Here is a 14,199-nt window from a genome sequence, read left to right on the forward strand (position 1 = left end):
TCTCCAAAATTTACAAGCAGCTCATGCAGCTCAATATCAAAAAAACAAACAACGCAATCCAAAAATGGGCAGAATACATAAATAGACATTTCTCCAAAGAAGATATACAGATTGCCAACAAACACATGAAAGAATGCTCAACATCATTAATCATTAGAGAAATGCAAATCAAAACTACAATGAGGTATCACCTCACACCAGTCAGAATGGCCATCATCAAAAAATCTACAAACAATAAATGCTGGAGAGGGTGTGGAGAAAAGGGAACCCTCTTGCACTGTTGAGGGGAATGTAAATTGATACAGCCACTGTGGAGAACAGTATGGAGGTTCCTTAAAAAACTAAAAATAGAGCTACCATATGACTGAGCAATCCCACTACTGGGCACATACCCTGAAAAAAACATAATTCAAAAAGAGTCATGTACCACAGTGTTCATTGCAGCACTATTTACAATAGCCATGGAAGGACATGGAAGCAACCTAAGTGTCCACTGACAGATGAATGGATAAAGAAGGTGTGGCACATATATACAATGGAATATTACTCAGCCATAAAAAGAAATGAAATTGAGTTATTTGTAGTGAGGTGGATGGGCCTAGCGTCTGTCATACAGAGTAAAGTAAGTCAGAAACAGAAAGACAAATACCGTATGCTAACACATATATATGGAATCAAAAAAAAAATGGTCATGAAGAACCTAGGGGCAGGACTGGAATAAAGACACAGACCTACTAGAGAATGGACTTGAGGACACGGGGAGGGGGAAGGGTAAGCTGTGACAAAGTGAGAGAGTGGCATGGACATAATATACACTACCAAACGTAAGGTAGATAGCTAGTGGAAAGCAGCCGCATAGCACAGGGAGATCAGCTCGGTGCTTTGTGATCGCCTGGAGGGGTGGGATAGGGAGGATGGGAGGGAGGGAGACGCAAGAGATATGGGAATATATGTATATGTATAGCTGATTCACTTTGTTATAAAGCAGAAACTAACACACCATTGTAAAGCAATTATACTCCAATAAAGATGTTAAGAACCCTATCATTCAGCAAAATTGATCTTTTTCTATTAAAGCAAGTTGCTAGGATCTGTGCTTTTTCGGGAAAGAAAACTAAGGGTAAAATAACTAGTTAGGGGAAAATTATGTCCTAAACTGCATATGTTACAAAGGAAATCCTTGTTGTGGAGTTTTAAGGCACAGCTTCCCAAAGGCAAGGGTAATTTTCAAAGTAGTTAACAATCAGTACGGATGGGAATCCAGACATTCAGAATGGATGCCAGTCTCAACTGGTGTGGCTGTACCCATGTGTACAGGCTGGATGTAACTCCTGCCGAAAGGTGAAGCCATTTGAGATGGGAGATGAGCTGTTCCTGGGTTTTGGGGCAGAGCCTGCTGGCTGTCCCCCAGTATCCATGACCCCCCTCTTTATAGAATCACTGGAGCCTACTTCACAACTGGAGCATTTGGCAGCTTTATGGCCATGAGACTAAATTCTGGTTAATTGGAAGTGTGTTACTATGTGATCCTTTCCAGAACCTTCTTTAAGGGACAATATGTGCCCCTCTTGCCCTCTCTTTATTTATATCTTTCCCAGTCTGCTGTCTGGAATTTAGATGCCACCATCTTGGACCATAAAGTTGGGTCACACGTGATAGAACAGCAAAACATATGGAGTGCCCCACTTGCCTTCCTGGATGTTTTCCTGAGAGAGAAAGAAACCTCTCTTGTTTAAGCCGCTGATACTTTGAGCTTCCTGTCATTCTCAGCCAAACCTAATTCTAAGTAATGTAGCAGGTCCGTAACGTGCTAGGAAGATTCAGTTTTATCTTACTTAAAACTCCTAATTAAAAACAAAAAAAACAAAAACTCCTAATTATCCTGTGAGCTTGGTATTCTTGTTCTCATTTAATGGGTTAGGAGTCTAAGGTGAAATAAAAATTAAGTAACTTGCCCAAATACACCCACGTAGAGCCAGCATTTGAATCCATGTCCTGACATCAAACCACCAAAAGCTTAATCCTTGTTTTAGTAATTCATACGAAACGTAGAGAAGGGCACGTGGTGTATGGTTTTGTAACATTCACGTTTTGGCACAGACCCAGTTTTGTGGATTTTTTAAATAGACGTTCGGTTTTTCAGAGAAATTCATTTGCGGCTTTTTGAATGTGACAAACATGTCAACAGTTTTTCAGTCAATAATACTTATCAGAAAAGCTTTTTTTTTTTTTTAATTCAAAGAAACCTGTGTTGTTCCTCTAATTACCAGTATTTGCTTAATTGTAATTTGCTAATTGGGACATTTCTGTGAAAAGAGAATAGTTCGAAAAGAGATTTGTAGATCGTTTTCTTTAGTTATGTCTATGTGGAAGAAAATTGGGGATTTTTTAGAATTCTTCTTACTCTGCAGCAACTCTAGACCATTCCCCCATATTTTTTATGTGAGAATGTAGAAATTAGGATGACGGTGGAATGAAGGTTACAGGTTCTCTGGGTGATGACATGGAGGCAGCCTCTGCAGCCGGCATTTTCTGCAGTGTAGGTACAGAACAGAGACCTGGGATGGCTGCATGCCGAGCTGCTCCGGGCTGGGCTGGAGTGGGCAGGTTGGCAGCTGATGCCTGGAGGGCAGGTGGGGCCCAGCGGGTCTGGGGAGGCTGGTGAACTGGGTCCAGTGCAAACAACCGCTTGGCAGCAGAACCTGCTGTAGAGACAGGAATTTTGACCTGCTGCCCAGGCTCCTGTTGGTGCCCTGGGTGCCGCTCCAAGTTCATTCACTCATCGCAGGGCAGACATTTAATTGGTTCAGAACAGCAATCTCTGAGTGTATTCCTGGGAACACTGGATCTGCAGGATTTGCTGTATAGAAGAGGATTCTGTGGCAAATAAGTTTGAGAAAATGCTGTGTTCTGATAGCTCTCCTGGAAACTCACAGTGCATGTGCGGCATATCAAAGTCTAAGACGTTGAGAAATCTGTTGACCTTTACGGAGTTTCTGAAACTTACTTGAAAATAGAAATTGTATCTTAAAATTTAATGTCCTGTGTAACCTACTTCATGATTCTTTTAATAAGCAGTTAATAGTGGTTTTGGAAGTTGCTGTTTGAGTGGGCTGAGTCCCTGAGAAAATACAAGATTTGAGTCAAACAACATGGGGCTTTTCTTGGTGTCCTGTCTGCTCTTATCTGCCAGGCCATATTCCTTAAAGTTCAGTGCATCTCTGCTTGTGTATATTTCACAGAAGCAAAACTTTAATGCTTGAAAGGCCCTTTGAGGTCGTCTAATTTGGCCTCTTCATTTGCTAGTTGAAGAAAGTAGGATTTAGAAAGATTAAGTCACTTGCCAAAGGCTAAACGGCTAATAAATCAGGATGCCGGGGCCAAGATCTCTTAATGCACCATTAGTCAGTTCCTGGTGGAAATTACTTGAGGTATGTAGTTCCTTACTTTCAAGACTTTTTTAGTGATATCTTTGGATTAGGATGGGAGAAGACCAAAAGAGTGGATGTTTGCTTTCCTGTCAAGGCTTGGGAGAGGTCAAGTGAGCAAAAGAGGGGGCAAGCCCATGGAGGCAGAGATGGAGCTCAGTAAAAGAAGTCCTGCAGAGGAAAGCAAGAGCCCGGCTCAGGAGTGTTCTGAAAAGTTATCCTATTTGTGTGGCTGAGAATGACTTAAAATAAGCTCTCTTTTCAAGTTACTTCCACGTGGCTCCTAAGCAATAAACAGATGAACGACTCAACAGACAGTATTGCCGCTATTGTCCTATTTTATAGGGTGGCAGCCGCCTTGAGCCCATCAGGAAATGCTCATCGGCTGCCAGAGGTAACACTCGTCTGTTTTTCATGGAGTTAAGGATTTGGAAAGAATGACTTCTGGAAATTTTTTTTCTAACAAGGCCTAGGGTATTGACATCATTAGGGTCCAAATTATTTTGCTTTGATTTAGATTTTCTTTCTTTCGTGGTGAAGTTAGTAGACCCTGAAATTGAATCCTTTATTGCTATGTGAGGTTCTTTTTCTGTTCTATTTATTATCAGAATGTCACCTGTCATTAATTTTTGTGGAGTTCATCTTGAGTATTTTTCTTACGTTTTATGAAATGCTATCTCTAGTCCTACAGTGAAACAACACTATCTTATCTGTTATAACCAAAGCTTTCTGTTTACATGTCCCCTTTGGAAGGTGCTACATTCAGAATAAAAGCTGCACATGTGACCTCAAACTGTAAGGATATTAAATTTTCTTCCTGACAGCCCGGGCAAAGAAAAAGAATCCTAAGACTGTAGCATTGCTGTGTTTCTGTTAAACAAGTCAGGAAAATTCCCTATAATGCCAAACTCTGGGACACAATTTCTAAAGTCTCTCGTCCCTGTTGCAGCCTCTCCTCTCCTGTAAAGAACTGAAAGAGATTTGCCTCAGTAAAAAGAGGCAGTAGCTATCAATATTTATTGAAACTCTGAGAATAAGTTTAAATTGAACCAGACATGCAGAAGATAACAGAATAAGTCTTATTTCTAAAAGTATTAGTTTTCTTCCCATGGCTATAGATCTGATGGATTTTAACAAGTAATAATGAACATTTATGATTATATATGTATATATGAATTTATCTTAGAGCAGTTTTGGGAACCAAGATTTCCCATATACCCCATACATCCCCTCTCCCCAGGCACAGGTCCCCCCCATTATCATCCCCCACCAGAGCAGTACGTTTGTTACGGTTGATGACCTACAAGGGCAGATCTTAATCACCTGAAGTCTTGACGGTGTACGTTCTTTGGGTTTGGACCAATGCATAATGACGGGTATCCCTCATTACAGTATCACATAGAGTACTTTAACCACCCTGAAAATTCTCTGTGCTCCACCTGTTCATCCCCCTGCCCCTGCAACTCTCGCAACCACTGATCTTTTAACTGTGTCCATAGTTTTATGTCATATGGTTGGGATCATATGGTGTGTAGCCAGTAACTGTATTTCGAGTCAGACAATTTTTCTCTTATTTATGCTTCAAGGATAATACATGAGGGCCCAGCATTTTAGAGGCTTTTTTGAAGCAGAAAACTTGTCTGATTTTTTTTTTTTTTTTTGTCAAGTGATTCTTGTGAGGATTTTACAATTTGGAGGAAAAAGTTATTCTTTTACACACGAGTATTGATTTTACGTCTGTTGAACGGGAGCCCGGGCCTGATGGACACACAGAGCTGCTTTTGCCTCTCCTTTTTCACAGGCTGGCCCCTCTACCTGGTGTGCTCTCTCTCTCTCACTCCTGGAATGCCTAGTCAACTCTCCTAGACATCTATTGAAAACCTTGTTCCAACAATACCTGCTTGGGAAACCTTATTTGACCCTATTCCGTCCGGACGGACTTCCGCTAGTGTCTTTGTTCACAGTTTAATTAACCACACTTTTTGACTCTAATGTAATTATTGACTTACATGTCTGTCTCCCTTTTCTAGACACTGAGTTTTCTGGAGACAGGGCCTGGGTCGTCTTCATGTCTGGAACCTAGTAGGTCTTCAATAATTATTTCTGGAACTGAACTTCACGTAGTAAAATTGTGTTTTAGAATTTCTTTTCATTATATCAAAGTGATTTTATCTTTTTGAATTAGGATGAACTCACCATCCAAATTGAAAAAATTCATGATAGTATTCTACTGAATTACTTTTATGAGTCCAGTGGACTCTTTGGTCATCACAAAACCACTGATATTTTATCTTAATATTAGATAAATATCTCTAGATTGTGTGTTGCTAATTCTGTGATAAACCCGAGACTCTGAAGTTTATTTATCTGTTGCAAGGAGATTTAAGAAGAAACTAAGAGAAGACCCTTCTGTGCTTTGTAAATATGTCTCTTCAGGTCCTCGTGGTATGAGGTATTTTCTTAGATTGAGTTCCCCTGAGAGAGACATGGATGCCTGTGCCTGTAGTTTATTTGCAAGGTGAGGAAAATACCAGAAGCACCAATAGTGTGTTACCAAGCCAGTTCCCACAGTGGGCAGCTGGAGCCCAGCTTTGCTGGGCCTCTGGGAGGCAGACTGAGGACCCTGCCTCACTGGATCCCACCTGAGGGTGAGGTCACCTGAGGGTGTAGAAGCTGGATCATTCACACCTCCGCTCTGGTCAGCCCCTGTTTGAGGGCAGGAGGAGGGTGTTGCCATTCATTCCCAGTACTCTCCCTGCCCTGCGGGCCCCCTGTGCACGCATGTGGCACAGCCCTCGGGCGGAGAGGCGCAGTGATGGGCCAGCAGTGGCAGGTGTAGCAGGGAGCCCAGAGGAGAAGCCCCTCTGGGCAGTGTGGATGGGGGCAAGTGGTGCCTGGTGCAGACAGAGCCGTGTGGCTGCTTATTTGACAGTTCAGTCCTTTGCATCATGACATATCCAGATGGAGAGAGAAAAATAATTAAGCACAGTATTTTCTCCTGTTTGAACTAGGATAGTTCTATGGAAGGGAGATTTATGAAAAATCCTTTAGATTGAGTAGGCCTTACAACCCCCTGCTTGAACTTTGGTACCTAACTGCTTCTTCTGTCTTTGGATTGCTCTATTTATTATATATAAAGTTCTTCTTTATACTCAGTCGGCGTCTGTCTGATGGTGACTTTGGCCCCTGTTCCCGGTTTTGGAGCAAGGCGCAAAGCCCCACTACATCTGCTTGTTCCGTACATTCTCATTGAATCTTCAGAAAAAGCCTGGCAGGTGGGTATCATTTACCTCCCTTTTACAGATACGGCGACTGAGATTTAGCAACTGGAGATCCTCAGTGTTTTTAGAAACGAAATGATTTGCCAGGGTCATGTTGTAACAAGTAATGCTGACTGTCTACAGTGGCCCTTCGGCAGGGGGAAGGGGAGCAGGATGACACTTGACAGAACAAGTTCCAGAATCCTCAGCGCTGCACAGAAAACCTACTCTTCATCTCCCTTAATCCAACATATACCTTGAAATAGGGCGGGAGGTAGGGACAGGAAGGTTGCCTGCTTATCATACGCATACCTGCTCCCTTCCTCCTCTTCTCCGAAAATGTCACCGACTTCAGACTGGAGTTTCTTAAGGCTGGTTAATTGTAATCTGTTCATTGAGGCCTCTTGGTATAGAGCACTCATTGAGTCTATGTAGGGAAAGCAAATGATACTCAGACTCTGCACATACACATGTATGTTGGGTCTCTGTGCATTGCACAGAGTAAAGACTTAATAAATGTTTGCTGACTTCTGAAGTAGCAAGCAGTGGTCTTTGAAACTGGGAAATAGGGGGTAATTGTAGGAGTGCCTTTCACACACCATGCACTGGCTGTGTGGCGAAAGGGTCCTAAGGCTGGTTTGGATGGAGACAGCATAGCTGGAGTAGTACCTAGTGATCGATGATCAAAAAGGGGAGGTAAAGTCATACAGTAAAAGCCAGGCCGAGTGTTAAGTACGAAGGACAAAACTATAAATGGGATAGGGGAGGTAAAGTCAGAGACCAACGGGGATTGGAATTAAGAGTAGATTCCAATGCAAGAAGCCATTCTGGACCAGAGACATAGACCAAGGCGTGACAGTAAGGTTAAATCTGGGCAAACCCCATATCTAGCCTTTCCACTTACAGGAATATACCCTAGAGAAACTTTGGAACATGTGTATAAAGAGACAAGTGCAGGAAGACACCACTATTTAACTTTTGTGGATGCAGAAATAAGTGGTAAAAATATGAAGACATCCATGGATCGATACACACTAAATTTAGAATAGTAGTTTGAGCTGACCCCATTTTTTCTTGCTAATATATGATTTAATGGTCCTCAATCATCTTTAGAGGTGACACTGTCTAGGATCCTATTCTCAGTAATAGATATGGGTTTTGGGTTTTGAGTGTGTGCTTGTTTTATTGGCTAATAGGGCTGATAGAAACTGGCAGGTGGGGCTGGAAGGACTAATCTCCCTTTGTCAACCGAGGTGACTGAGAGGCAGGGGTGGAAATCCAGGTGGCTGGTGATGGAACTGAGAATAAGAATCAGGATTTTCTGACTGCTTGCTCAGTACTCCCTGCACCACACCGTGTGTCCTCCCCTAATGAAGGATCTTTTCTGTAGATTTATGTCACTGCTACCATGTCCTTAACCCTTTTTGGTGTCCTCCATTAGAGCACTTCAGAGGACTCTGGTGCTTTAAGGTATCATTATTAAACCATGGCAATTGCATAGATCATCAAACCTTAGTGCATTTTTCTTTTGTTAAAATATATTAGGGTCAACCCACATTTACTTTTTTTCCCTCCGAGGTGTTTTATAAGTCGGCCTCAACATTATGTGGGTCATTTGTTCTGAAAAATCGTCGTAGGATAAATTCTTAAAAGTTGTCCAGGGCTTCCCTGGTGGTGCAGTGGTTGAGAGTCCGCCTGCTGATGCAGGGGACGCGGGTTCATGCCCCGGTCCGGGAGGATCCCACGTGCCGCGGAGCGGCTAGGCGTGTGAGCCGTGGCTGCTGGGTCTACGCGTCCGGAGCCTGTGCTCCGCAACGGGAGAGGCCACAGCAGTGAGAGGCCCGCGTACCGCCAAAAAAAAAAAAAAAAAAGTTGTTCGGTGGTTAAGACTCACCTTCCAGTGCAGGGGGTGCAGGTTCAGTCCCTGGTTGGGGAGCTAAGATCCCACATGCCTCGAGGCCAAAAAACCAAAACATAAAACAGAAACAATATTGTAACAAATTCAATAAAGACTTTAAAATATGGTCCCCATCAAAAAAATCTCTAAAAAAAAATTGTCAATAATTAAATAATTTCAATAGGAAAAGTGTTAGTGATCCTAAGCCCTCAAGCTGACATCCATTTATACTAACACAGCACTACGTTCAGTTAGAGACTGACATAACTGCTTCAAGGAGTAGCATAGTTACCATAACATGAGGTAAAAAGACATTATGTTCCCTGTAATATGACTCTTTGTCCACTGTTTTTGAGCTTTTGTAGCCTCTGTACACAGAGTTTAAGACCACAATCAAAAACAAAAAATACCATGATCCGGTAACAAAATATCTTTTTTAAAAATAACTTTATTTATTTATATTTGGCTGCATTGGGTCTTCATTGCTGTGCACTAGTTGAGGTGAGCGGGGGCTACTATTCATTGCGGCGCGAGGGCTTCTCTTGTTGCGGAGCACGGACTCTAGGCGCACCGGCTTCAGTATAGTTGTGGCACACGGGCTCAGTAGTTGTGGCACACGGGCTCAGTAGTTGTGGCTCACGGCTCTAGAGCGTAGGTTCAGTAGTTGTGGCGCACGGGCTTAGTTGCTCCGTGGCATGTGGCATCTTCCCGGACCAGGGCTCAAACCCATGTCCCCTGCATTGGCAGGCGGTCTCCTAAGCACTGCGCCACCAGGGAAGTCCCCAAAATATCTCTTAAATTCTGTTTAATGCAAAACAATCAAATAGTATATAGACAAATCAATGGAAACCATGTATTTTTGAAGGTTAAATGCCTAAAGTTATCAGTGTAGTGAACCAGCAAACCCCAAGTATTGTGAAATGAGAACTTACGGACAGCATGCTCCAGCTCTAAAACCACAGTGATGTCCACTGGGTACTTTCGTCCTTTGGTGTGTAGCTGGCCTTCAGATGCTCCATATACAAATACATAGTAGTACTTCTTAAATGCTAAGAAATGCCTCATACCAAAAATTGGGGTATTGAAAGAAACTGCCTGTCAAGCTGAGATGTTTTATTTCAGCTGGGAGTATGGGTGTATTTGAAATGGAAACAGGTAGAGGGTGTGTGTGTGTGTGTGTGTATTTGAAATGGAAACAGGTAGAGGGTGTGTGTGTGTGTGTGTGTGTGTGTGTGTGTGTGTGTGTGGTGGCCAGGTTAATTGAAAAAAGAAAAGAAAAGCAGTTTGTTACAATTTCTTAAAGGTGTACATGCGGGTAAACCCCTCTTTCCCTTTCTCCTTTCTCCTCAGCTCTGAGACTTATCGTTTAGTTTTAATTTTATTCACAGCCACTGAGCTTTTACTTCTTATAATTTGTTATACCTTTTTGTAGCATAGAATGAGTAATTGATATATTGCTTAGCTAGCTTGTAATCAGTGGTGAATAATGTTCAACATCCTATTTGTAGAGAATGATCATCCTTTAGTAATCTGTAGTCTTCTGCTGTTACAGGTGTGCTTAAAATTTAGATGACTGCTTCTAACCAAAGAAATCATCCCTTAGCTGACTCTGCCTGGAAAAGCTGAAATATATCATTGGGGTATTTCTAGTTCATTCAGTGTTAATACTCCTCTGATGCCTAAAATAGTTTCGGGTGTAGTTCTGTCTGCACTCAAGGAATGGTGGTCTTTATAATTTGTTTTAGTAGTAACAGTGAGTTTTTAGGACATGAACTTTACAAAAGTAAAAAAAAATATTCCACATATTTTCATAGTAACATTTTCTGTTTCATTGTTTCATGAGGATGACTGGAAAACTCATTTGACATTTTTTCAAACTAATCAGTGGTGCTCTCAAATTTCTCTCCCTTTTTTTCTCCCTTTTGCCAGCAGATGGCGTCTTACTGTTTCCTATCTCTTTTCCACTTTCTTTTCCTTCTTATTCCTTTCCTTCCTCCCTGCCCCCCTTGGCAAACATTTGTCGCAAGAATGGATGCTGTTATTTTAAAAAGTCTGACTGTGACATGTTGTCTTTTCAAAAAGACAAGAAGGAAATGAAACAGGTTTTCATTGCTTAAGGCAATAATACAACTGGTTAATTTTCTCTGCCAACATATCCTTTAGAAGCAGATGCTACCTTTAAGTTTGGCTTTGTAATTCTATTATGTTGCTTTGCATGTAGATGGCTCCTCTTTTCTCTTTTAGGTAGATGGGCACCTTTTGTTAATTTTTACCTTTTTTTAAATACTAGGCTATTTTCCAAAGAAAAATTCTTTGATGTACAGATAAATAGATTAAAATACATTTGTGCTTAGTTTTGGGAGTAAAACTGATAACAGTGATTTGGGCTAGTCATTGTGAATATGAAGTACCCATAAAGACTTATGATCGGGTAGAAAACATACACAACTTAGTGAAAGATTGTTAATGACTGGAATAGGATTTAATTAATATGTATTATAAAACCAGACTGCATGTGGGACAGTGTGTCTGAGTTAATTAAATATTCTAAGGAATAGTACAAACCCCACACCCCTTATCCCTTTTCCTGTCCTTTCTCCATCACTAAATAGTTATTAAATGTTTCCAGAATGAATATTACAGAAAAAACAAGTATATGACGTTGTCTTTGCCGTCCAGGATACAATCTTATTGAATGTAATTTGTTAGTCCACTTTCCTGCTATAGGAAGAATATTAGGGTGAGCTCATTTACTCTTTGACATACTATTACCTCTCATCTCTGCTTGTCTAAATCCAGGTTTCAGATCTGCCATATTCTTCATGATTATCTTAATTCTCCCCCCAGCCCTCTCCACTTACCTGCTCCACCTCCAAAAACAGTGGTCTCACACTCCTCTGAACATTCTTAATGTTTATGTAAACCCTTTTCTTGGCCTTGTTACTTACTACTTTGTAGTATAGTTACTTACAGTTGCTGAACTTAAAGCATCTTGATTCTCAGTAGTTCTCAGCACAATACCCTGCATAGAAATGCTTTTCATTAAGTGATTTACTGAATGCTTGTTGGATATTAACTTTATAAGTGCATGGGCTTTTAGAATCAATCAGACCTGGGTTTGAAACTCAGCTCTGTGATTTTGGCCAAGCCTTAACCTCTCTGAATTTCAGTTTTTTCATCTGCAAGCTGGGGCTGATAAGGACTACTTGATAGAGATGTTGTTCAGATAAAAACCAATGGTGTAGGTAAAACACAGTGCCTGGGACATAGTAGCTGCTCAGTAAATCTTGGTGTGTGTCCACGTGTCCTCCCAAGACATACACACATATATACATACACGCATGGTGTATGTGCAAGATGCTGGGCACTAGAAGAAAGTCAGAACCATACAGGTCCTATGCCCATTGTGCTTAAAGAGGAAATAAAGCCATGCAGGTAGAAAACGATGGTGCTATTGGGACATTAGAGACAGAGCACCGTGGGAGCTCACTCCTTTCTCCCTGAGAAGAATGGATATGGTTTATGGAAAGTTTCGATACAAAAGGTGGCAATTGTGCAGAAAGTAAAAGAATGGGTAGGGCTTGAATGGGTGGAGCTGGAGTCTAGAGCGGTAGATAAATATTTTAAAAGGTGTGTCTTTTCAAAAACTATTGTTGTGCAGTAGAACTTTCTGGTCGAAGACTGAGATTGGAGATGGATATCCCTACTGATCTGCAAATAGTTTTCTTAGAAACTTGCCAAGTGCCTATGTGTGTTCTCAGATGGCCTATTCTTTTTGGTTCAGGTGTGGTAGTTACTACCAGGAATGTTGGAAATGATAAAATAGCTTGGCAGCAACTTCGCTAGTACTGTAGCTTTGGTATTTTATGGTGCTACATTGGGCATATTACCCATGGATGTGGAGAAGAAGAAATTAACTTGGTGACTGTCCCTAAAGAGCTGCGTGGTTCACCCCTCTCCTTTTCCTCAACCCCTGCTTAGCTCTGCTGCTCCAAGGAGAACGTGCAGGAGCTGGAGGGGGTGCTGCACTGCCACGGGGGGTGCAAGAGAGGATGTTAAACCCATCTGCTCTAGAGCTATACAATAGATGAGAAATTTCTGTATAGAAATGTGTTTAGCAGAAACTGCATTTGAGGACAGGCACTTCTTTGGAATTGGCAGGTGGCTGATGTATCTTATATAAAGTAATGAGGTTCCACTGACCTGTGGCCAGGAAGGGGCTGGTCTCTCCTGGCCAGTCACCTTTCTTTCCCCCACCTTCAAATGCTCTCCATTTCTTCTACTGTTTAAATAGGAAATCAAGGTGCTAGAATCCCCCAGGGTTATGGGTATGAAGGCTGTGGGCGTGTGAATGGGTCAGGGCTCTGCCCTTCATGGGACCCTAACCCTTTCCTCTCCCAGTTTTGGAGAAATCATCCCCAACGGTTAACTCCCTTTTTCAAGACCACAAGCCCACAACCTTCATACCCATAGCACTGGGGAATATTCTAGCACCTAATTCCTTTTGTCCCCACTTTAAGAATGCAAAGGTTTTCCAGAGAAGTCTACCCCATACCTGGAGAATTCTCTTTTGTTCTAAAACTCTAGCCAAAGAAAATGTGTTTACAACTGCTAACATTTATTGTGTACTTACTTGGAGTCAGATGCTTTTCCAGAAGACCATTAAGTATCTTCATTTTAATATACCTAACAACCCTGGAAGATATAATTCCCATTTTAATATCTAAGTAAATTGTGGCTTATGGGGTTTGACCAAGACGCCTGCAGCTAGTGAGTAGAAGAATCTGAATGTGAACTTAGATCTTTGATTACTAAACTGTGGAAGGTGGATGCTGAGTTCTCACTTTGCCAATGACTGTTTCATCTTGGGTATGTTTCTTAAATGTATTTCCTTATCTTAAGAAAAATCAGTGTAGTAGAGTAGTTACATTCCAAAGTATCCTTCTGTGTAAAAAAAAGTCTGTGATCTTACTGACTGCTGCTTTACTTCCAATCTTTTCCAGCAAGAAAAATGATTTTGAAATTGTAAAGTGTACAGAACTGCAACAGTGTCTTGGGAAGTGTAGCTCAGTGTGGAGGAGATAGCCAGTGATGACTGTTATAAATTAGTGGTTCTCAAACTCTCTAGTTTGCTGAAGGAGCTTGCAAATATCTCAGAAGACCTCAGTGTTTACTAACTGTTGACAAATCATACAGAATTTAAAAGAGATTGAAGACAGGAGAAGAACAACCTTTTTCCAAATTTTAAATAAAGCAAGAGGTTCTGGAGGCCAAATGCATGCTCTGGCTATTGATCACCAACGAAACATAGAGTTCAATAGATGATGTGTGAACGTTTTGAAAAGTATATGGTATTAGTAGGTCCAGTATGAGTTCACTAAAGGACAAATAATATAAAACTAACTTTGTTTCCTTTTGTGAAAAAGTTCACATATTAAGGGTACGTTGTTGACTTGTTTTGTCTTGATTTTACTGAAGCATTTGACCAAAAATTCTATGAAGACAGTTATGTGTTGATTAGATCAGTGGTTTCCTTTTTATCCCCCCTCCCCGCTCCCGCCCTGCTTCCCCACCCCTTGCCATATTCTCAGCTCACTTCATGCCTATCCGAAGG

Source organism: Orcinus orca, chromosome 9, assembly GCF_937001465.1.
Source record: "Orcinus orca chromosome 9, mOrcOrc1.1, whole genome shotgun sequence".
In the NCBI taxonomy this organism is placed as follows: Eukaryota; Metazoa; Chordata; class Mammalia; order Artiodactyla; family Delphinidae; genus Orcinus; species Orcinus orca.